General features: G+C 42.4%; 1 protein-coding gene across 1 annotated transcript in view; it reads left to right on the top strand.

The window, feature by feature from the left end:
- The window catches only part of MAGI2 (membrane associated guanylate kinase, WW and PDZ domain containing 2), a 760,890-nt gene that overhangs the window by 119,045 nt on the left and 616,869 nt on the right, over nt 1-24,976 (top strand).

Below are 24,976 nucleotides of genomic sequence, written 5' to 3'. Positions count from 1 at the left end.
ACCCTCAGAGCACCATCATCCAAGGAGTGAGAGCTTAGCAGAGATGAGCTATTAAAACTGTGAAGCTGTGCTCTATGTATTGTGAGTGATGAAATATAGATAGCTTTCAAAATATGAAAATAGCTTCTGGTGTTAAAGAAAGCTCCATTTTTGGCAGAAAAAATTCCAGCAAAAATCAATGAAGAATTATTTTATTGAATCATAGTTGACATGGGTGCTGTTAAAACAGTATTTGTGTGATGTACTGCTGACCTCTATTGGCTTATTTCTACTACGTGCTGGTGCTCTGGTGTGCTAGTTTGAAGCTAGCTAGAATGTTTAGGTGAGAAGAACTAGATTACAGGCTGTGAAAATTCTTCACAGAGAGAGTGATTTCCCATTGGAATGGGCTGCCCGGGGAGGTGGTGGAGGCACCGTCCCTGGGGGTCTTCAAGAAAAGACTGGATGAGGCACTTAGTGCCATGGTCTAGTTGATTGGCTAGGGCTGGGTGCTAGGTTGGACTGGATGATCTTGGAGGTCTCTTCCAACCTGCTTGATTCTATGAAAGGGAAACAATGGTGATGTCTACTTCACTCATAGGCTTGCTGAGATGTATGAGAACAAGAGTAAAAACACAGATAAGGCATTTGGGCACTGCCTGGGCTCTGGGCTGCATTTCTCTCTAACCTCACTTGCCGTCTCTCTGATTAATCCACTTGCTTCCTAACCCCCCCCCCCCCCAGCCAACACTCCATTCTTCCTTGTGACACAAGGCAACATCTGGGGTAAGGTAGAGAGGTGGGAGAAGGTGGAAAGGCGGTTGGGAGCCCCTCCTGGGGACTCAGGTTTCTGGGAGGGGAGTTGTGTTTCTGTATTACCTTTTACCTTGCATATTTCATGCATATATTGCATTATATTTGTATATAACTGTATATACTGTAAATATCTGCTTGTATATTGTGCCAGCTGTAAATAGAAGTGTCATTCAATTTCCAGAGCTGTCTGAGTCTAGTCTGGGTGATTTCCAAAGTGTGAGGGGGTGGATAACACCCAAACCACCACATCTGGCCCTGCTCTTGTCTTCACCTGGGGTTTATCAGCATATGGTTTCGAACTTAGGAAGTTTTGTAGCAGGATGACACAAACTCGAGCTTCTCTGGTAACTATCACACAAGGGTACACCCATTAAGTTATTTTCCAATCTCAAGCAAATCAGTGGAAAAGCCATTATGTAGAAACAGTGATTTGATAGAGGCCAGCCATGTCTGTGAATTTACATATGTTCTCAAAAGGTTTTACTGAGCTGCAGCCCAAGATATACTACACTATAAAAATAAATGCTGTAGTTGCAATTTTCCTTTGCCTCTATATGTCAAAAACTACTTTTGTTTTAGGAAGATAATTTGCCAACTCATCAGACTGTGACGTAGCCTAATTGATTTTGAGGCCTTAACATAAAAATTAAATTGGAGAAGGTATTTAAATGTGCAAAATATTCTGTTGCTTCCCTCATAGAACTCAATGCCATAATGGTATTTTCTGAGCATTTGTTCTGATTAGTTTTTTTTTTCCTTTCATCATGTTTATGCACTTGTGTGCAAATTTCAGAATTTGATTTGCATTTTTGGTATCACTATCTTGGAAAAGTTCTTAATCTAAAGTCACCTGCACTGACAAGTGCAGATTCTAGCTCATCCTGAGCCCCCAGACCACTGGCTTTTGTCTTTAAGAAGTGGAGGCTGTAATGGAGGGACATGGATTTGGTGGAGCAGATCCAGAGGAAGCCATGAAAATGATCAAGGAGCTGGAACAGCTCTGCTGCGAGGACAGGCTGAGTAAGCTGGGGTTGTTCAGCTTGGAGAAGAGAAAGCTCCAAGGATAACTAACAATGACTTTCCAGGAGAAATCTAGGCTCGAGGTGAGGAGAAAGTTCTTCACTGAGAGAGTCATTTGCTACTGGAATGGGCTGCCTGGGAGGTGGTGGAGTCGCCATCCCTGGAGCTGTTCAAGGCAGGATTGGATGTGGCACTTGGTGCCATGGTCTAGCCTTGAGCTCTGTGGTAAAGGGTTGGACTTGATGATCTGTGAGGTCTCTTCCAACCTTGGTGATACTGTGAGTTTCCAGAACCTGAAGAGGGTCTCTAAGAAGGCTGCAGAGGGACTGTAAGATCACAATGACTCTTCATTGAACCTTCTATAATCCACTTGCACAAAGTATCACAGTGCATCTGAGAAGCAGGCTTCAGTGGTTACAGTAGACTCTAAATTTCAGAGAATCAGGTCCAAAATAGCTTGGGATTTTTTCTTCTTTAATTCTTTCCAGGGGAACATAGGAAATAGCAGTGAGAGAACAAATAATAAGGCTTTGGAAACACTTAGGGAATGGCATATCCCTCTGAGTGAGTTACATGACACATGCACAAAAAGATTTTTCTTGTTCTGTCTTTTAGCTGCCAGAGAAAGGCCAGCAAGTTTCTAAACCATTGGGATTCCCTCAGATCTAAAAGTACCCCTTTGTAATATAGTCCTAAAACAAGCAAGGCCATCTGTTTGAAAAAGAGACAGGAAACTTCTGTTCTGGCTGCTCCCTACTGAAAGTTTTCTTGGGGAAAATACTTCAAAGGTCAACTCCTTTAAAACCAGCACTTTTTAGATGAAGTCTGTTTCTAGAGAAATGCTTCATAGGTGTTGGTTCTGCAGCAAGAGTGCTTACTAAGCCAAAAGTATCCCACTGCAGCAAGCTGGATTTAACTGCATGAAAATTCTTTATAGCCTATGGTTTTTAGGGTTCTCGCTTTATACTGAAGGCTTGTCCAGCTGAGTACTCTTAGCCTGTGAAACCCTAATGAGGGTATCGTGGTTTAACCCCAGATGGCAACTAAGCTCCACACAGCTGCTTGCTCACTCCCTGCTGGTGGGATGGGGAAGAAGTCAGAAATAAGAAAATTCCTGGATTAAGACAGTTTAATATCCCCCCACTTCATTCTTCCCCCAGCTTCCTATGCTGAGCATGACATCATATGTTATGGAATATCCCTTTGGTCAGCTGTGTCCTCTCCCAGCTTCTTGTGCAACTGCACTGTACTTGCTGACAAGGTGACTGTTACTCTGAAGTGCTGCTCAGCAATAATTAAAGCATCCCTCAGTTTACCAGCACTTTTCCAAGCACAGATCCATAGTGTATCCCATACTAGCTCCTGTGAGGAAAATTAACATCAATGCCAGCACATTGGGCTATTTTCAGTCAAGTCTAAGGTTCCAGCTTTGGACGTGGTGCCCAGGGTAATGAGATAGCAGAGATCAGATTTGCTGAAGGTGAGGTGGGGTAGGACCAAGGGTCAGGCAAACAAAACATGCATGCTGTGAATAGAACCAGGCAGGAAGTGTAGAGACAGCATTGAACAAGGCAGAGAACAGCACTGAATGAGACGAAAGAGACTGGCATGAACATCAGGAATAAAACCTGAGCAGTTCTGTCTGTATCTGATGATTGGAATTTCCAAGTATTTCAAGAGGCCTGTTAAACCTTGCATTGATGGCAAGGAATCTTCATTTGCTGCCTTACATCACTATGGATGTAGCTAACTGTATATATCTTTGTGATAAGGAATTCCAAAGAGTCCTGTTTAATCTTACCTCATTAAATATTCCATGACAGTGCTAGGCATATGCTAAGGATCTAAACACTGTCTTTTCTGAGTTGTTTGTTTGTTAGTTTGTTTTCACAGGGCAAGCATTTTATTACTAGAAATAGTATTCTTGTCTTTTAAAAAGCATTTGAAAAAATGCAGGAGAAATGGAGGTTGGTTTTTTTTTTTTCCCCTGGAAACATTAGAAAATTAAACCAAGAAAAACCACTCTTCCATTTCCTTTTCTTATTTGAGTAATCAGCCTTGAAAAGCTGGAAATTAATAGAAAATGGAAGTCTGGAAGATTGTGTTTTCAACTCTGACTGGTTTATCTGACTCCCAGAAGAATCTTACAAATTAGATTTCTCTGTGTGCCTATGAGCATGCAGTTTCATAATGATGATGTAAGTACTGCTGTGTTAGTTTCAAAGTAAGATCAAAGCTGGTACTAAAAATCCTCTGCTTGGCTCGTCCAGGCCATTTTGCAGGAAGGGAGAAACCCTTTTTAAAAAGGCTCTGGCCAATTCTTTACAGTATTTTGTGTAGAAAGGCAATAAATGTGAGGCATCAGAGAACAAAATGATGGTGTTAGATACAGTTTTAGAAAGCTCTAATTGTAGTTTCCCTTAAAGGTTCCATTCTTAGTCGTATTCCACAAGTTTAGAAAGAGCTATTGTGCATGGAGTCCCTGTGAAGTCCTTGACAGGAGTGTTTGATGTTTTAATCTTACAGACAGTAGTTAGTGAATTGTCTTAATTAGCACTACAGCTACCCTGCTTCGGTGGTAGCAGGAATGTCTCTTACAAAAAATGTCTTTTATAAGATACCTTGAATGCATTTAATGTGTAGATTTATCCTCTTAAAATATTTATAATAAGGGGATTGTGTAACTACTCAACTCAAGATAGGTTTGGAAAGAGGACAAAGCTGTGTGTGAGAAGGAGGAGGTTGCTCTCTTCTCTCAGGTGGCCAGCACCAGAACAAGAGGACACAGCCTCAGGCTACGCCAGGGGAAATTTAGGCTCGAGGTGAGGAGAAAGTTCTTCACTGAGAGAGTCCTTGGACACTGGAATGGGCTGCCTGGGAGGTGGTGGAGTCGCCATCCCTGGGGCTGTTCAAGGCAGGATTGGACGTGGCACTTGGTGCCATGGTGTAGCCTTGAGCTCTGTGGTAAAGGGTTGGACTTGATGATCTATGAGGTCTCTTCCAACCTTAATGATACTGTGATACTGTGATTAGCCCACTGGTGAAAGGACAGAAAGCTCTTTGTATCTTCCTGCATAACTACCAGGAGAAATGTGGTTCGAAGTAAAGAAGTATGAGAAGAGTCTGCTGAATTCTCCAGGATTGAGTTTTGTGCACTAATTCAGTTGTAAGAGCATGAGTCATAGCAATAAACTTGCATGAGGTTGAGAATTTAGAAATTCTGTCCCTCAGAAACTGAAGCAAAAATTCAAGTGATGAAAGTCACCCTGTCCCAGATCATCCCTGTTGCTCAGTGAACCACTTACACACCCCTCTCTGGCAAGAGATATGTAACTCCCTACTAAATGCTGAGAGTACCAGAGTGAACATGGAGAGAAGATCTCAAGTTTGGCTTTGTTCATGGACTTCTCACAACCTACAACACACTGCAAAGAGATTTTCATGTGAAATCAGAACCAATCTTAAACAAGCAGACTTAGGTAAATCTCTCTTTTGGGGAGAGCAGAGTGAAACACAGCGTTTCAGATGATTTAATGTACTGAAAGCAATGTGGCATCGCGTGTCCTTCAGTGAGTAAGGCAGAGTGCAAAAGAAATAGCAATTCATTTCTCAGGTTCCCCGAGTGTTCAGGTTTTGCTTTTATCTCAAGAGGGCAGCAAAGAGCTTCAGTTCGAAACCTCTGCAGCAGGTAGCCTGCGATGGTCTGGTTTAACCACACGAAAGTATCCTTGGAGTGTTCCTTAGTTTTCTGACTTCAGATATCAAATACTGACTTAAAATCACAGTCTCACAGTATCATCAGGGTTGGAAGAGACCTCACAGATCATCAAGTCCAACCCTTTACCACAGAACTCAAGGCTAGACCATGGCACCAAGTGCCACGTCCAATCCTGCCTTGAGCAGCTCCAGTGATGGCGACTCCACCACCTCCCCGGGCAGCCCATTCCAGTGTCCAATGACTCTCTCAGTGAAGAACTTTCTCCTCACCTCCAGCCTAAATCTCCCCTGGCGCAGCCTGAGGCTGTGTCCTCTCGTTCTGGTGCTGGCCACCTGAGAGAAGAGAGCAACCTCCTCCTGGCCACAACCTCCCCTCAGGTAGTTGTAGACAGCAATGAGGTCACCCCTGAGCCTCCTCTTCTCCAGGCTAAACAATCCCAGCTGTCACAGAACTGTGACTTCAAATCATCACGAGGGGTTTGGGGGTGGCTTTAAGTTGGTCAGAACTTACAACTTGACTACAGACAAGGGTGTTAGCAAATTGAGACAGTGCCTCCAAATTGCAACCCAAGCCCAGTTATCAGTCTCAGTGCTTTCATGGAATTTAGGATGTTAGAAACAGGGATTTCATTAAAGTTCAAGAAACTTAGCCATTGTCAAATTCATTGTCCCTGGAAGTGTTTAAAAGGAGGTTGGATGAGACACTTAGTGCTGTGGTTTAGGTAATTAGAAAGGTTGGGGTGATAGGTTGAACTCGATGATTGTAGAGGTCTTTTCTGACCTGCTTGATTCTGTGAAAGATCAGTCAGGATGCGTACCCCACGCAGACATAGCAAACACTAAACAAAAATTCAGTCATTATGCTGCTTTTTGAAAGGAAGTCCAGTTCTCTTCATGCACAGATACTGCAGAGGTAAATATGCTGCTGGCAGAGCTGTAAAGTGAAGAAAGGCTATGTCATGTCTGGAGGGCAAATCCATAAATATCCCAACATTAAAGAAAGGAGAAAAAGAAAATGGCTACTAATCCACTTTGCAGTGAATTGAGCAGAGCTGACTCCTTTGGAGCAGAGATGTAAAAACAGTAGCACATGACTGAATTCCAGACTTACAACATCTGAACTTTCTCTTATTCCATTTATTATTTCCAGCTGCCTGGCTTAAGTCCAGTTTTTTGTCCCAAGTGATGTTAGTGGGAATTTTGTTGCTAGTTTCGCTGAGACTTGCATTTGAGACTAGCAGAAGTGTCCTTACTGAATTTCCTGTGTGCTCATCTGCAGCATTCCTGAAATGTACAATGTTCACAGCCACCTCTGATTACCAGCTTGTGTATGTGTAGCTATCTCTGCCAGCCTGGGTGAACCACAAGCTTATACCAGTTGTGTTTTTCTCGCATTCCAGGATCTAGAAAGGGCTTTATTTTTGCTGTAGTGTGCCACTTGAGTAACTCATTCTTCAGTATAGCTGGGACAGCCTAAGTGCTGCTCCTGACATTGTGCATTGACTAGACCTGATTTCAGTAACAGCCCTCTTGAAAGCAGGAATTTTTATCCTTTTTTCAGTGAGATCTCCCCCACCAAGAGAGGGGATCCACAGGATATTACCTATTTGTAGAGACATCTGATAGGGTGGTGAAGAAGGCAGAGTCAGAGCAAGAGGCAACAGGCACAAATAAAAATGTAGGAAAATCCACTCATACATAATAATTCCCGTTATTGTTCTTTAAACTGTTGGGGTGGATGAATACCTGGCACAGATAACTTGAATGCTTGTAGAATCACCATTCTTGGAGCCACTCAAAGGCTGGACACAACCTGGAGCAACATGTTTCAGGTGATCCTGCCTTGAGCCGGAGAGTTGGATGGGAGGATATCTGGGAGGTCTCTGCCGACCTCAACTATTCTGTGATTCCCCATCCAGATCTTCTTATTATAACCTGCTGAAAACAGTTAATAGTTATGCAAATCCCATCAAAGCTGCATGAAATATTTAAATCAAACAAAACCTGAAGACACAAAGCCAAAAAACCCCCAAAACTCAACACCTCCCCATGCACATGAGTTTTACATTGATTTCATTAATAGTCTCATCAAATGAATACAGTATTCAACAAACAAACTAGTGCATTATCTGTTTAAAAGATGATCTCCTTTTCCTGCTGTCTACTTATATAAAGAACATTTTTTTCAATGTGTGCAAACTGGAGAAATTCCCTTTAAATATTTCATTTGATAATCTTCCTTCCATCATAAAGTTTTTTTGTCTTCAAATGTCATCTGAAAGTCCTGAGCCCAAATAAAATGTGAATCATGGCAGAAGCCTGTCAGAGATGGAAGGAAAATGTGCATGTTTTTCCTTACTCTATTTTATAAACGTTGTGACATTTTGTCTACAATAAAATTCGGCTTCTGCTGAGCCGTGGAAGAGTAATGCCTGCATTTGTGATGGCCTTAGCTGTGTATTCCTGAGATCAACACAGCAATGGCAGCCTCAGCTGCAATCAAAAGAAGTCTGACCAGTGGATCAAGAGAGGTAATTCTGATGCTTTAATCTGCTCTGGTAAGACCTCGCCTTAAGTGCTGTGTCCCAGTTTTGGAGCCCTTAAGACAGGAAGGACATGGACCTGATGGAGTGGGTCTGAAGGAGAGCCACAAAAGTGATCACGAGGTTGGAATGGCTCTGCTATGAGAACAGGCTGAGGGAGCTGGCATTGTTCAGCCCAGAAAAGAGAAGGCTTCAGGGAGACCTAATAGCAGCCTTCCAGTACCAGAAGGGGACCTCCAAGAAAGCTGCAGAGAGACTGTTTCTAAAGACCTGCAGTGATAGGATGAGGGGCAGTGGTTTGAAATGAGAGGAGATTTAGATTGGGTGTTAGGAACAAGTTTTTGACCATGAGGGTGCTGAAACACTGGAAAACAACTGGAAGGCTATGCTGCCATTCAGTGCAACTTAGGCTGGAGCACAAGACACCTGACTTGGTGGTGCTAAGCTTCTAGCCCTCAAGGCTTTGCTGGGGCTGAAGCCTCCAGTGTTTGCTCATCCACTCAACTCCCAGACCCGCAATAGGAGGAGGAGAGCTAGCCTTAAACTGGTCTGGCAAGATTTATGCCCTGCTGGGACACAGGGGGTTTAGACTGGATGATCTTTTGAGGTCCTTTCCAACCCCTAACATTCTATGGTTCTGTGATTGCCCAGAGAGGTGGTTGAGACCACATCCCTGGAGATAATCAAGGTCAGCCTGGACAAGCAACCTAAACTAGTTGGGGATGTCCCTGTTGACTGTAGGGGGTTGGTCTAGAAGGAACCTGGTCCCTTCTGACTCAAACCATTCTATGAAATTCTTCCATTGCTGGTACAGACTCAGTGCTGTTGTGTGAGAATTTTCCCAGCCATGAAACAATACAAAAACTGACAATTAAGAAAAAGAAAAGAACAACAACAAACATCAACCCCCTCGAAAGCCCTGAAACTACACTGACATTCAAAGAATATCTGGCAGAAAGGAGCAGAATCAGCTCAGCAGCCACTAGGCCATGCTGTTTGGCTTGTGTCTGAGAAAATTTTCAAGTCAACTCTTTAATAATCCAGTCTCATTGATCACTCTTAGATGCTGGGTCTATCATTTGCCAATATTCTCTAGCCTACATTACTTCCTTACTCTTGGCAGCAGCCTTTTGACTAATCGAAGGCTGTTTTCATGTATTTTCATTAGTCATTTTATTTTTAGACTAAACTATCCTGATTGTTGTTGGTTTGGGATTCTCCCTGATCCTGCTATTCATTGTTATTGCTGCCATGTGGACTCTGTCCAGTGCTTAACATCTCTCTTGATCTGCAGGCATGCGATAGTCATACTTCTCCCAGCCAGCAGACAGATTGCTACAACAATTTAGAGCTGCAATTTGAAAACAGATGCAAATTTGTCAAAGCAGAGCTTTCTTAAGGGCTGCTCCATATCTGAGCCACCTTAATTTCGAAGCTTTTCAAGTCTTTAAGCTGGAAATCAGAGCTCAGCCCTTGAGGTGCTCGTTTGATAGGGAGGAAAATCTCCTGAGTCCCTAGGGTGTTCATGCGCTGGATCAGTTACTGACTAATGCTGATCACAACAGTCAGATTGTGAATATTTGCCTGTGTGGTGGGTTGACCCCAGCTGAATACCAGGCATCTGCCAAAGCTGCTTCAGCACTCAGCTGGTCAGGGGAGAGAAAATACTGTGAAAGACTCATGAGTTAAGAGCAGGGAGAGATCACTCACCAATTCTCATCATGGGCAAAACAGACTTGGGGAAATTAGTTTAATTTATTATCAATCAAATCAGAATAGAATGATGAAAAATAATTCAAAATATTAAAAACATCTTCCCTCTTCCCCTTCCCAGGTTTAACTTCACTCCCAACTTCTCTGCCTTCTCCCCCACCAGTGGTGCAAGGGGACAGGGAATGTGGGTTGTGGTCAGTTCATCACATGTTGTCTCTGCTACTTCTTCCTCCTTGAGAGGGGGAATCCTCACACTCCTCACCTGCTCCAGTATGGGATCCCTCCCATGGCAGATAGGGAGTTCTTCCTATAGGCTACAGCTCTTTGTGAACTGCTCCAGCATGTGTCCCCCATGGGGTCACAGGTCCTGCCAGCATGGGCTTTCCATGGGGTTACAGCCTTCTTCGTTCCTCTGCGGGTGCAGGGTGGATATCTGCTCCTCCTCTAACCTCCATGGGCTGCAGGGGGACAACCTGCTTCATCATCATCATCTTAACTACAGGCTGTAGGGGAATTTCTGCCTCAGCACCTGGTGCACCTTCGGCCCTACTTTGTGACTGACCTTTGTGTCTGCAAAGTTGTTTGTCTCACATATTCTTGTCTTTGGCTGAAGTTGACATTTCTTCCTCCTGCTTCTTCCTTAGATTACCTTTGGGACATTACCACAAAGGCTCAGTCTTGGCCATTGGCAGGACTGTCTTGGAACTGTCATTGCCTCTATGGGACATAACGGAAGCTTCTAGCAGCTTCTCATGGAAGCCACCTATATTGCCCACCTGCTACCAAAACCTTGCCATGCAAAACCAGTGCTACCTGGCTAAGTGGACTGCAAGGAGATCTGTCTGTGCACTCCTCTTACTAAGATATTTGCCTTTTTTACAACAGCCTGAGATGGTGGCATACTTGGCTGGTGGGTGATAAAATCCATGGGTACTATGAAGCCAGTTGTTTCTTGTCCTTAAGAAAACGTATAAGGAACTCTGTTCTTCATTATAGTTCATTTTTCTCCTTGGAGTTCTCTGTCCCCATCTCCTGTGATCAAATTGAGAAGCAGGACTTATTCTTTTTAAAGCTTATTTGCAGTTTGTCAAGATGTAATTATCCTCTTCAGTGTACTGGTGGTGCCTCTTAGCTGGATGTCCTGAAAATTTGCTTTCTGCTCTGTTACCCAGGTCCTAGCAATTGCTATTTTTAGGTAAGGAAAAGGAGTAATATTGACTGAAGAGTATATACCCATCCATAATTTTCTATGTATGGAAAGCATATAGTGATAGAAACCATCTCCTGTCCGTGGAGTTGTCATTTCTTTTCCATCCATTTTTCTGTCTTAAATACCTGATTAGCGTCACTGTGAGCCTCTGATGTTAAAATCTGTTACTGGAAGTGGGCATTTCTAATTTGCAAGAAGGTGAGTAGGCCTACCATCCTATAATGTGAAAGTTTCAATGTGTGTCTGATCTATATGGAATCATAGAATCACAGAACTGGAGGTTTGAGATCACAAAGTCCAGCTGCTCATATTATGAGAGCTCATAATCTCACCACTACTGTTAAGCTATTATCACTAAACCATGTCACTCAGCACCACCTCCACATGTCTTTTAAAGACCTCTGTGTATGTGGACTCCACCACCTCCCTGGGCAGCCTGTTCCAGTGCCTGAGAACCCTTTCTGTGAAGAAATTTCTCCTAATATCCAACCTGAACATCCCCTGGCACAACTTGAGGTTATTCCCTCTTGTCCTGTCATTTGTACATGTGAGAGAAGACCAACCCCCACCTTGCTCCAGCCATCTTTGAGGTAGTTGTAAGTGGTGATGAGGCCTCCCCTCAGCCTCCTCTTCTGAATGCAAAACAGCCCCAGTTCCCTCAGCTGTTCCTCACAATACTTGTGTCCAAGGCCCTCCACCACCTTAGCGGCTCTTCTTTGGACATGCTCCAGCAGCTCAATGTCCTTCTTCTAGTGAGGAGCCCAAAACTACACACAGTAGTGCCTAGATTGTTGTTGCTTGCTAGGAGAAGGAAAGCAGGAGAGAGTTGCCAGTGAGAGTGACCTTCTGGTGTGCCTGAAGTGATGTGTCAGGTTTCTACAGGGGAAGGATTGAAGAAAGGGGGCAAATCTGCCTCCTCTCTGGTCAGCTGTGTCAACCTGATCTCATTCACTCCAGCCCTGAGATAGGATCACAGAATGGCTTAGGTTGGAAGGGACCTTAGAGGTCATCTACTCCAACCTCTCAAATAGACTTGGCTGCTCAAGGCCTCATCCAACCTGGCCTTGAACACCCCCAAAAAGGAAGCATCCACAATCCTGCACAACTTATTCAAGAAGAGTAAAAAACGAATATAGGACAGAAAGAGAAGTTAGATGAAGGATAATAAACCTTAAAAGATGACCTTCTTTAAACACCAATGTAGGAGCAGAGTTGAAGTCATGAATTGTTGTGGTGTTAATTTGAGGACAGAAGAGGATTCAAGAAATGAGTGGGTTATGTTTGTGGTTTGGTTTATGGTGGGTGATGTTTAAATTTTTGCTGTTCACTGTTCCCTATGTTTGTTTTAGTGTTAAGTTTGAAAATAGCTCAATTTTAATGACTTGGAACACCTGAAATATGTCTAAAGGGAGTAATTACAGAGGGAAATGTTCTATTAGGACAACCAGCCCAAAGCTTCCTGTCTGCTTATTTATACCATGCAGAAGAAAAATGAATCTAAGATAAAGGGTCCCAGAAGAAAGAACCCTGGAGGCCTCAGAGAAAGATAACTTCTGTGTTTTGAATGAATGCTCTTTTTCATCTGATCTCTAGACTCTCTAGAAAATTACTTTGACCCTTGTGGTGAGCAAGAGGAAAAGAGTATGGCAAAAAAACAGCTAAGGAACCACAGAGGAACAGATAGCAATGAAATGCATTGCTAGCAATGAAGCTAGCATTGCTGCAATCTCAGAACAAGCTACCTGGTTCGTTGTTTTGGCTTTTAACCACCTTGTTTAATGCTGCATAAAATACCATTAAATCTCCTCTTAGGGCTTGAGGACTCGAACTTTGTAGATGATGAATCTCAGGCATCAGTAAGAAGTCAAGGGCTGGAGAAAATTAATGTTGTAGGGAAGTTCAGAGGAGGGAATGTCCACTGAGGACACAACAAGAAAAGGATAGTCCTTGTCTGAGTTTACTATCTATTCATTTGGTGCCAGTGCTGTTTTCCTGGCCATCAAATAAACCTGTAGCACCACTGGCTTGCCAGCAGTGTGTTATGGATGATTCTCCAGTTAGGTGTTTCCAGCAAAGTCTCAGTTGTGGTTTTCTTTTCTTTCTCTTTTTCTTTCTCTTTTTTTCTTGCTCTTTGCTGCTCTCTCTCGCTCTCTTTCTCTCTTTCTCCCTCTCCTTCTCTATTTCTCAAATTGGAAGAATCCCTTTAGGTATTGGAAGGCAGCTATAAGGTCTCCCTAGAATCTTCTCTCCTCCAGGCTGAGTGACCCCAGCTGCCTCAGCCTATCCTAATAGCAGAGGTGTGCCAGCCTTTGGATCATCTTTGTGATGGACTTGCTCCAACACCGATGTCTCTCTTGTGATGGAGACACCTCAATTCACAAGGATGCATTATAAATGCAATGTTAAAAGGAAAGAAGAGGGTTACCAAAGATTTCCCAGTGGCTAATCTTGTGCAAACACTGCCATGGTACAGTTTGGTTTCTTTTTAGTTGTTAGACCAGCCTGGGGAAGTGCTGTCAGAGAGCAGTGATAGCCTGTCCATTGCTCGTTTGAGCATACCAAGGGGCTTGACTTGGAGCAAGCTGCAGTGCAGATGAAGTTTTTTCTGAGTTTATTTTGCCTTTCTTGTTCTCAAGCAGCAGAAATTTAATTTACAGCTGCAGTGGAATTTAGTACTTGGGTATATCCCTATGGAGAAGGAACTTAACTTTTCTCAAATTAACCATAGTCTTCAAGTACCTGGAGGGATCCTACAGGAAGGCTGCAGAGGAGGTTTTCATTAGGATGTCTAGCAATAGGACAAGGAAGAAGGGTTTGAATCTGAGGGAGAGCAGATTTAGACTGGATTTTAGGATGAAGTTCTTCAGTGTGAGCAGGGTGAGAATCTGGAAAGGGCTGCCCAGGGAGGTTGTGGATACCTCCTCATTGGAGGTGTTCAAGGGCATGCTGGATGAGGCCTTGAGCAGTTGAGTCTAGTTAAGAGTTGTCCCTGCTCATTGAAGGGAAGTTGGAGTAGATGATTTCTGAGGTCACTTCCAACCTAACCCATCCTCTAATTTTATTGTTTTGGTGTGCTTTTGACCAGTTGGGAAACCTGCTGTATCAGAAGTATTACTCCTTGGTCTCTTCCCTCCTTCACTTAAGAACATTCTCTAAGGAAAGTATTACATTTCTTTCTTTGGAGAAGTGTCTCATTGTATCCAAGTCAGCACAGCACCCAGTAGAGCCTTAGGATCTTTTTCCTTTATGAATTTTATGTTTCATCATTTTAGATTTTTGGAGGGTTTACACATATGGAAATATAGAAGAGAATCAGAATAAACTGAGTGCAAAGAAAGAACCTACACAAAGTATATCTTATTGTATTGTGCTGCACACAATATGTTGTCTTTTCCTACTCTCTCCTACAATGGTTCTGTGTTATAAATCAGCCTGGCTCAGTGTTGCTTCCTTTCAAAAGCAGGTGTGCACTAAGATGCTGGTTGTTTTTTTCTGCTGTGGAATTGAGACAGATTGCTGCACTTATAGAAGGAGTTTATTCCTTTTTTTTTTTTTTTTTGAATGAAACCATGACACACAGGAGGAACTTATGTTGAGACACTGGACTATGGGGAGAGGAGTTAAAACAACCTGAATAGCTCTGCAGACTGAGAGATCAGTAAATAGCTGTGCTCTGACATCTGGAGCAAGACTCTATTGCATGGATATGGACACCCAATGATGCTTTAGATATCCTGGGGTGTGTGAGCTGTTTGCAAAGGGTGCATTGACATGGCAGAGGAGCTCTGTAGGCCTAGATAGGTAGCTTGATGGCCAGGTGCCCAAGAACCATCAAAACTATCTCTATATGTCTTGGTTTTAGTAGACAATTAAAAACTTCCCCTGTATTCTAAGTCTGCATTAGTCTGACAGTGGAGAGGTGGATCTTAGATGCTTTGCTGTGATTATTTAGTCTTCCCCTTGCATCTTACTGCTCCCTCTCCTCCCCCACCTTTTTTTTTCTTTGAGTAGGGGGGCTTCTTTGGTGGCATTTTGTTTGGGCTTTTCACCATGCAGAAGTACTGACCCTCTGGAAGGCATTTGGAAGGGAATGCTTTCAGAACATGTGAAATGAGGCTGGGTTTATGTATATTTTTATAGAGAGATATTGTAAGAAGCCTTTAGGAGCCTGAATATGGACTCATCTTGAATCTGGTGCCCACGCCCTTCCTGCAAAGGTAATGTACCACTCTATGCAGGCAATTGCAGCACATGAAGCACAGCAGTACACTGCAGCAGCTGTGGGTGCAGAGGCACCAGGAGAGCCAGACTCATTGAATTCAGAGGATTACTGTGGCATAAACTGTGTTTGGTGTTGAAGGAGCGATGCTGTATTTCATTCACATATCTGTCAGATAAAATCTTCTTCTCAACCCGGTTTCAAACAGAATGGCAGAATATTAGGAGTTAGAAGGCACCTCCAAAGATCATTGAGTCCAACCTCCCTGCCAGAGTAGGATCACCTAGAGTGGGTCATACAGGAATGCATCCAGATCTGTTTTGAAAGCCTCCAGAGATGGAGACTCCACAACCTATCTGGGCAGCCTGTTCCAGGGCTCTCTCACCCTCACAGTGAAACAGTTTTCAAATGTCTTGCATCATAACCAATCAAAATTGAGAGGTTATTCTCAGGTGAAGAGTATGGCTCATGAAACCAAGCTGCATGGTGTTAATTTTCTGCCTTTTTCACTGGAAGAAAGTCATGGAAATGTTTCTGATAAGTCTGGTGCCTGTAAGGAGTGTGTAACATCTGAGTGGCAGAACTGTGTGAATGAATGGAGAAAGGTTGCAAAGCCAGAGGAAACAGTTATGCAGAATTATTGTAATGGTATCTTTTGAACCAATTTGGGAAGTCCTGGGGATTGTGAATGGGAACAGAGCAAACATTGGCAATCAGTCCTTGCAGAGTGCCAGAATATTCTCATGGCACCAAGGAGATTGCTGTGCAGCTGTTAAACTATTAGAATTGAAAATGTTAATGTGTTTAATTGCAGGACGTTTATAGAAGGTTGAAAATGTCATGTGCAGCTTATTTTTCATTATTCCTGGGCAGCACTGTCCAACTCAGCATTGCAGCTCTTGCAGTGAGTGTCAGCTCTAATCCCCTTAAGAGAGAGCGGTTCTCATTTTATAAAGGAAGCATTTGAATGGCTGAAAGGCCACAATATTATTGTTCAGAGGAAGGAGTGAGAAAAATTCTGTTATTTGAGGCTCTTTATACATAGAATAAGGGTATGTTTGGGAAAAGACAAATGATCAAGGTAGCTTCTCATCTGAGAACTGGATACTGCGTGGATTCTTGTCACCTGGAAATAAGTAGCAAGACACATTAGCTAATCTGCTTTCCTGGCTAAAATGAGATACAGTATGTTAGTTTAAACCTTAGTGAAACCTTCTGCTCACAGCTGGCTGCAAATAGATGTGCAGTGGCTTGAGCTGACAGACAGGAACTTGATTAATCTCAGTAACTAGGCGGTGGTCTTTGAGCTTAGAGAGATAAATGGTGCTGCTTATTCTGTATAGGTAACTGAGGAAGTTGGTGCGAGAACATGAAGGGCAACTCTGAAGTTTCTATCCCCCCCATATCTCCCACAGTCTTCCCAGTCTTGAAATGCCACTAAAACCTGTGATGGTTTGGGTGTTCCCCACCCCCCCACTTTAGAAAATCACCCAGACTAGACTCAGCCAGCTCTGGAAATATGAATGAAGCTTATATTTACAGCTAGCACAATATACAAGCAGATATTTACAATATATACAGTTATAGACAGAAATATACAAGGTAAAAGGTAATACAGAAACACAACTCCCCTCCCAGAAACCTGAGTCCCCAGGAGGGGCTCTCAACCACCCCTGCACCTTCCCCCTGCCCCTCTCAACCTTACCCCAGTCTCAAGGAAGAGTGGAGGTTCAGCCAGAGGGTTAGGAAGCAAAGTGGATTACCCCAAAATGGAGGGTGAGGTTAGAGAGATGCAGCTCAGCCAGCAGCCCCAGTGAGAGTGATGCCGAGTGGTTATCTAATGTTTTCATTTCTTGTTCCTATACTTCTCAGTGAGACTGTGAGCAAAGTAGACACCACCATTGTTTTCTTTCCACAGCCTGTAATCTAGTTCTTCTCACCAAAACATTCTAGCCTGCTTCAAACTAGCACAGTAAAGATTGCAATTTTCAACACTACCAATGGAAATTCCAGCATGTGTTTTGACTGAAGTCTAAAACTCTAAGGTCTTGCAATAAACTCAGAGAAATGTAAAGAAAATCAAAATACATTCTGCAATAAGACTAATAATTGAGCCTTGAAGTCTGTTTTTATTAGCCCTTAAATTTCCTTTTTGTCATGTAAGTAAGCTGATGAATATTATTTTTGGTAGCTACCTGGTGCTGCTCAGGTATTGAGAACTGGGAATTATACAAATAAATATTTTCTTATCTGTGAATGAGAGTAAATTAGGCCATAAATTCTGGACCTCGTTGCTGTGATGCAGTTGCATTTTCTGTGAAGACATTGTCACAGTCTTTCATCCCAGAAGTTGTAGGAGGATTGTCATAGATTTTGAAAAGCTTTTCTTTTCCTGAGACATTTTTCTGCATAACAGGTTAGAAATATAAATGTGGTTTTGTACAAAAAGTATCTGTGTGCTCTAATGCTGACAACTTTATCATTCTTTTCCCACTAGGACTTACTCCATTAGTCAAGTACCCTTTTAAAGGTCTGCCATTTCATGGGTTCTGTTCAGATGAGAAGGTGGCATTGTGTAGTTTATTACTGCAGTTGTAATAGTTGGCACCTTTCCACAAGCTTTTACCTACAGCTATCTACAAGTTTCCTTCTATTGATAAAATTGCTGGAAAAAAATGTGAAGAAAATAGTCGCTGGCATTTGTTCCAATGAAAGTAGAGCATGGAATGCATCCTCAGCTGTGACTCTGGGGTGATAGTACTGTAAGAGTAATGATGGAGCTGTGCCTTCACTTAAATTTTGGTCTTTAAAATCACTAAATCTCCAAGGTGACCTATCCTGGTCTCTCATTACTCATCCCCCGTTACTCAATCTTGGAAGGACATGCACCTGATGAAGCAGGTCCAGAGGAGGGCCACAAAATTGATCCAAGGGCTGGAGCACTTTTCCTCTGATGACAGGCTGAGTGAGCTGTGGTTGTTCAGCCTGGGGAAGAGAAGGCTCTGGGGGTACCTAAGAGCAGCCTAATAGGACCTGAAGAGGGCCTACAAGAAGGATGCAGAGGGACTGTTTACAAAAAGCATGCAGTGATAGGACAAGGATCAGTGGTTTGAAATGAGAGAAGAGATTTAGATTAGATTGGATGTTAAGAACAAGTTCTTTAGCATGACGGTGCTGGAGCACTGGAAGAGGTTGCCCAAGGAGATAGTTGAAGCCCCATTTCTGGAAATATTGAAGGTCAGGCTCAACAAGGCTCTGATTAAGCTGAGGTAGTGGAGGATGTCCTGCTGACTGCAGGGGAGTTGGACTAGGCGACCTCTACAAGTCCCTTCCAACCCAAACCATTCTGTGATCCTATGCTAGGGGAGTTGATATTTTGTTGACATGATTAATCTAATATCTTTAAATATCAAGTGATTCAGCTGATATGCTTTGTAAAATTAAAGCAAGTTGTTGCTGTTTCTTGTAAATATCAGTGCTCCTGGCTGTGGACAAGGGCTGCAGAAAACAGAGCAAAGTTTTTGTCTGCTTACCTTGAAATTAATTCCATATTATAAGCACAAAGTAAGTGCCCAGATTTTCAGTTTTTCACTTCCTTTGCCTTTCATTGTCATTATTTTTACCATTATTTTGTACTTCCCTTGACTCTGTAATCCCCTGAAACATTTCACAGTGCTGATTCTCACATTCCAGCTCTACATTTTCTCCCATGTGCTCAGTCAGCTTTCTGTTCTTCATAATCTTTCTTGCTTTCATGCACATGTTTTTATCTCTCCACATCCCCTTATCTACTTTCTGTTAAATCTCCTTATCCTAGACCCAGAATATGCCCTAACCTGTCTCATGCTCCAGTCTTCCTATTGCTTTGATAATGCATATGTCTTTCAGTTGCCCAGCCCTACATATATATGTCAGGTGCTTATCCTTCAGATTGCTTTTTCTCTCCTACAACTGTTTCTACATCACTTTAGTGGAGTGTGATCAGGAAAGTTTGAACAACTAGTGAATATCTTTTAGTATTAATGTGACTTCTTACTCAGTGATCAGACTAGCATGCTATAAGTTATTGCAGAAACCTGAAGATTAATGTAATGTTTGCTGCAAGAAATCTGCATTAGCCTTATTTCAAATCTGAGCCCAGAAAATCAATGGAAAAAATCCCATTCTCTTTATAGTAGGAGTTGGTTCAGCTCCAGTTTTACTGTTGCCTCCATTAAGTGCCTGCAGATTGTGAAAGTTTGTGAGGATGCTAAAAGAACATAGAGCTTATACATTAAATGGCCATAAAAATCTCACTGTCAGTATGAGGGGTAGTATTTTTTGTTATGTGCTGTTGTAATTAACACAAAATATTGCTCCTAGTCTACTCCCCTCAGAGTCTTGCTGAAGAAGAAATGAAAACATTAGATAACACTCTCACCATCTTTGTCACTTTCTGGCTAGGCTTCTGACTGAGCTGCATCTCCCTAACCTCACCTTCCATTTGGACTAACCCTTTGCTTCTTAACCTCTTGGCTGAACCTCTATTCTTCTTTAGGACTGGGGTAAGGTTGAGAGGGGCAGGGGGAAGGTGAAGGGGTGGTTGAGAGCCCCTCCTGGGGACTCAGGTTTCTGGGAGGGGAGTTGTATTTCTATATTACCTTTTCATTTGTATATTTCTGTCTATAACTGTATATGTTGTAAATATCTGCTTGTATATTGTGCTAGCTGTAAATAAATAGCTTGGTTTATATTCCCAGAGCCCGACTGAGTTAGCTGGGGTACCTTCTAAAGTGTGGGGGATGGGTAATAGCCAAACCACCACAGTACTGTAGTGGTTGTTACCCTTTACACTCCATTAGTTAATAGATGTAGAATCATAGAATGGCTTAGTTTGGAAGCAACCTCCAACCTCCCTGCCATGGACAGGGAAGCCTTTCAACTAGACTTGTCTGTTCCAAGGCCTCACCCAGCCTGGCTTTGAACACCCCCAGGGAGAAGTCAGCTGCAACCTGGGCAACATGTTTCAGGCTCTCACCACCCTCAAAGTGAAGAACTTCTCCCTAACAAGGAAAGGAAGTTTTCTCCTTTTTTTTTCCAGTCCTGTCATCAGCCACTGATTCGTGTTACTCTACATCTGTTGCCTTTAATGACAGTAAATTTGAGCAGTAGGCAGTGATTCCCTTCAGTTCAGTCATTTTAGTGTAGTTATGGAAGAAGCAGGACTGAAATGCTGTACAAATACTGTAAAAAAAGGAACAAACCGACAACCAAAATTGCACAAACCAACCAGCCAAACCACACTGCTGCTGTATGTAACAAGAAGTGAAATATGTTGAGGGTGCATTTCTTCTTGACTGGTTTGATCTCAGGGATGACTGTTCTGAAAAATATTCATATAGATCCTATTATTTCTGGAATTCTGAATGATAAAGTGAAGTAATTTGCCTTATAAGACTATTCATGATTTTCCAATACTGTGTATTACTTAACCAGCTTCAGAAAGAATGACAACAGCTGAAAAGAATATAGAATGAAACCAGAATGTAGAGAAAAGATCAAACAAGAGGTGACACCATAAGTGGATAGTTTAGACTTCCCTCACTCTTTGTCAGAAAGTGAAGACCTTTTAATTTGGATCACCGAAGTTCTGTCAGTGAGAGATTAAAGGTTTACCCAACACGTTCTGAAAAGTTACCAATGGGAATATGATCAGATTTGGGTAAGATGAAACCAAGTTGGAGTGCTGCAGGACTTCCTTCTGATTTCTTTAGAGAGAGACTTTCCTATTTTTTAACATTCAGAAGACCTGAAATTTTACATTGGAACTTAGACATCCCAAAAGGATCAAGTAAATTATTGAGTAGAAGTCAGATTCTTTCATTAGTGAAAGAATGCTTATGATTATAGTATATTTGAGGAAGAAAAGTACACAGGGAATAGAGGCAAAAGCTGTGCTTGTCTCATGCAGGGGTATACAGTGTTTGGCACATGCCAGAGAAATAACTTCCAAGGTCCACAGATATGATGTGAATGGAGAAGGCGTACAGTATCACAGTATCACCAGGGTTGGAAGAGACCTCACAGATCATCAAGTCCAACCCTTTACCACAGAGCTCAAGGCCAGACCATGGCACCAAGTGCCACGTCCAATCCTGCCTTGAACAGCCCCAGGGACGGCGACTCCACCACCTCCCCGGGCAGCCCATTCCAGTGTCCAATGACTCTCTCAGTGAAGAACTTTCTCCTCACCTCCAGCCTAAATTTCCCCTGGCGCAGCCTGAGGCTGTGTCCTCTCGTTCTGGTGCTGGCCACCTGAGAGAAGAGAGCAACCTCCTCCTGGCCACAACCACCCCTCAGGTAGTTGTAGACAGCCTTTGTAGCCTAGAAGCCTTATTCTGTAGGAGTTAAAGGAGTGTCAAGGATTATATTTGAGTAAATTACTGAGTTACTGGGTTTTTGTAGTAACCTTAACTTGGAAGGAGCCTAAACAGGTCGTTACACTGGAACTGTTCTTCACTGAAGCCAAGAATCTGCATCAAGTTGAGATGGAAATAGGCAAGGTTGCAGAAGAATAAGATAAGAGAGAAGATGTTTGCACTGATTAAAAACATTCAGGAAGCAGGACAGGAATGATGATTTTCATGCTGGAGGGTATTCATTGGTAGAAGTTTTGAAGAATTTGCATTTTTTTCAACCTGGTCATGAATCATCTGGAAAATTATGGTAAAACTTGCTGATGGTGGTTGGTTGTTCTGTATAGTAAAGACAAAGGGCAACTTGAAGAGCTACACTGAGTAACTGAGAAATCCAATGGCAGAGGACAAGATGTTCAGTATTGAAAAGTGCAAAGTTATGCACACAAGAGAGAAAAACATTCCCTACTTTTAGCTCAGCAGTGAACATGGGGATAGTGTTGTTCTGGCTTCTATGCCTTCTAAAACATCCAGGATGCTTTCTTTTCTTTCTTTCTACCCATAATTTGGGAGCTGAAGTTGCCATCTGGTGGTTTCCCCTAAAAATAGTGTGAGCATAACGTGTGCATTTGCTTTAACTGCTTTTGTAAAGCTACATTGCTAGTGATACAAAATAGACATGATTTACTCTTGGATACTGCAAGTACACGGGGTGTGCACATGCTACACAGACAGCTTTCATTTTGTTGCTTTAGGCAACCATACAGTTAAGTGATAATGTTCCTGGAGATTGACTCTATAAAGCAATAAATGGCTTTTATAGTTGATTAAGTGCTGAAGTGCAGCTGGAGCTACAAAACCACCACCACCGCCCCCCGGGCATTAAGTATGTTTTTACCCCTATGGAAAGATAAAAGGAGAACATCATGGGAATAGGAATAGTTAAAATGTTGAGGCACAAATTATCATATTTTCATTAAAAGTATTTGCAAGGAAGACATGAATCAATATTTTCAGTCTATAATCTTTGCATTTTAGAACAAATCCAGATCCACGACATGCAACTGAACATTGTTAACACAGTCTGTAAAACTTTAATGCAGTGGATGTGATAACACTGAAATTCTGAGCTGGTTTGGATCTGAATTGGGCTGATCAAAAGAGGCATTGAGAAGCCATGGGTTTTGCAGCAGATGTAGTTTTGCATGATATTCCTAAACCATAGAATCAGCCAGGTTGGAAGAGACCTCCAAGATCATCCAGTCCAACCTAGCACCCAGCCCTAGGCAATCAACAAGACCATGGCACTAAGTGCCTCATCCAGTCTTTTCTTGAACACCTCCAGGGATGGTGCCTCCACCACCTCCCTGGGCAGCCCATTCCAATGCCAATCACTCTCTCTGGCAAGAACTTCCTCCTAACATCCAGCCGAGACTTCCCCCGGCACAACTTGAGACTGTGTCCCCTTGTTCTATTGGTGGTTGCCTGGGAGAAGAGGTCCCCCCCCACCTGGCTACATCTCCCTTCAGGTAGCTGTAAACAGCAATGAGGTCAGTGTGAGTTCTAAATTTTGTTTGGCTTGGAAGGTAGAATGTGACTTTTTCTTTGTAAGAAGAAAGTCTCATAAGACCTCTTCCTGCCCTTGGAAAAGATATTTTATCTCTACTGGAGGTTTGGAAGCTAAGGAACTGTGTGAAAAACAGGACTTTCTGACTCTATCTCTAGCAAACAGAAGTCCTGTAGCAACTCCTAGTTCAGACCCAGAGCAGAGTTGAGGCTGCAGCTCCTTTTCCCGGGGAATTGATACCAAATGCAATCAGGCTGGGACTGAAGTGAACAGAGGCTTCTTGTATTGATACTCTGACTAGGACCGTGGTGAGCAAATGATCATTCATGGTGCACAGTTCTGGACTTCAGGAAAAAGTCATGGTAAATGATGCCAAGAATTGAATACCATGGAGCAGTGTACTTTAAGTATCTGAAGAGATTAATTTTCTTGGCCTCTCTGTTACAGATAGAAAAATAGTTGTCTGACACAAAGCAATCCATAATTGCATTAAAAATTATTAAAGATGCTAAAAACATGTGAAATTAATTTTCCCAAGTAATTATCTGAAAATCATGTCCTTGGTTTTGAACCAGCTCTTCAGGGCTGGGCGGGCAAATGCGTCAGCACCTAGGTGCATGGACTGGGCAGCGAATACACTTCTCTAACCCAGACTATTTCAGTCATTGGCATTATTTAATCTAGAAAAGGACTTAGTTGAAGGCTGGATTTCTAGGAGGTTAAAACTGTAGGTGTGGACTGGTAGCCCCTGGAGGACTCATTTTATGACACGATTAGCCACCAGCATTGTGAACTCAGCCCTTCAGCAACTCCTGTCAAAAGTGTCCTTGAATTTGAGACCTAAACATGAATCAGCAAATTCATAGTGTGCCAAGCAGAGCTGCTTCTTCATGGCTTCTGCATTGCCTGAGATGCTTGGAGATCTCCAGGGCTACAGCTCCTGAATCATACATTTAGATTAGCAGATGTGTCTCTTTTCCACTTCAAGTTTCATGAATTATGGCTCAATCATGAGAGCCCAGTCTGTTTCCATTAAGTCAAAAACCTTTTGTCAGTGACTCAAATGGACACAGACCTGACTCCAGTATGAAAACATTCATCCTGTCACTAGTACAGCAAAGTGAAAAAGCTCAATTCAACCAAACTTGCCTTCGATACTGTATTTCCTAAATGGGATTGTCTAAAAGCAAACATTTATTGTTGGTACCCTAGCTTCAGCTTTAACTATTTGTTGAAATCTGTTTCTTATAAATGTCTGCCAACCAGCTATCTTCACTGGATCTTGTACATAGATTTGTAATGTGTTATGTTGCAATAGAAACTCCATTGTTCATCAGAGCAGTCTTTCTTTAATGTGATCCCAATGAACCAAAACTCCCAGGAACTGAATTCCCATCTTTATTCTGAATTGCAGTCTTCTGCATCTTTCTTTGATTTCAGACATTTGTCTAAATTCTTGTCTTGTTTCTTTAAAGAGTTTTGAATGCCTCTGTGGGAAAAATTCTTTATACCACATTACTTTTTAGGGCATATAATAAAACATATGCTGTTTTATTTTGCTTCTGTTAAAGGCATGAGAGGAAAAAAACATATCTGCACTTATCTAAGGGTATGCTTTTGGTCAGCTCTTGAACAGACTGCATCTCTTAACTGGAAACTTTAGCTTCATCAGGTAATGGTAGCAACACATGTCTGTCTGGGTGGGAGGGATCTCAGGAGACCATCTGCTCAAAGCAGAAACAATACTGAATTCAGAGCAGGTTGCTGAGGGCTTCGTCCAAATTGCTTTTGGAAACC

This window comes from Pogoniulus pusillus, chromosome 4, assembly GCF_015220805.1.
Source record: "Pogoniulus pusillus isolate bPogPus1 chromosome 4, bPogPus1.pri, whole genome shotgun sequence".
Classification (NCBI taxonomy): Eukaryota; Metazoa; Chordata; class Aves; order Piciformes; family Lybiidae; genus Pogoniulus; species Pogoniulus pusillus.
Note: the sequence above shows the minus strand (reverse complement) of the source record. Positions and strands in the feature narration are given on the sequence as shown.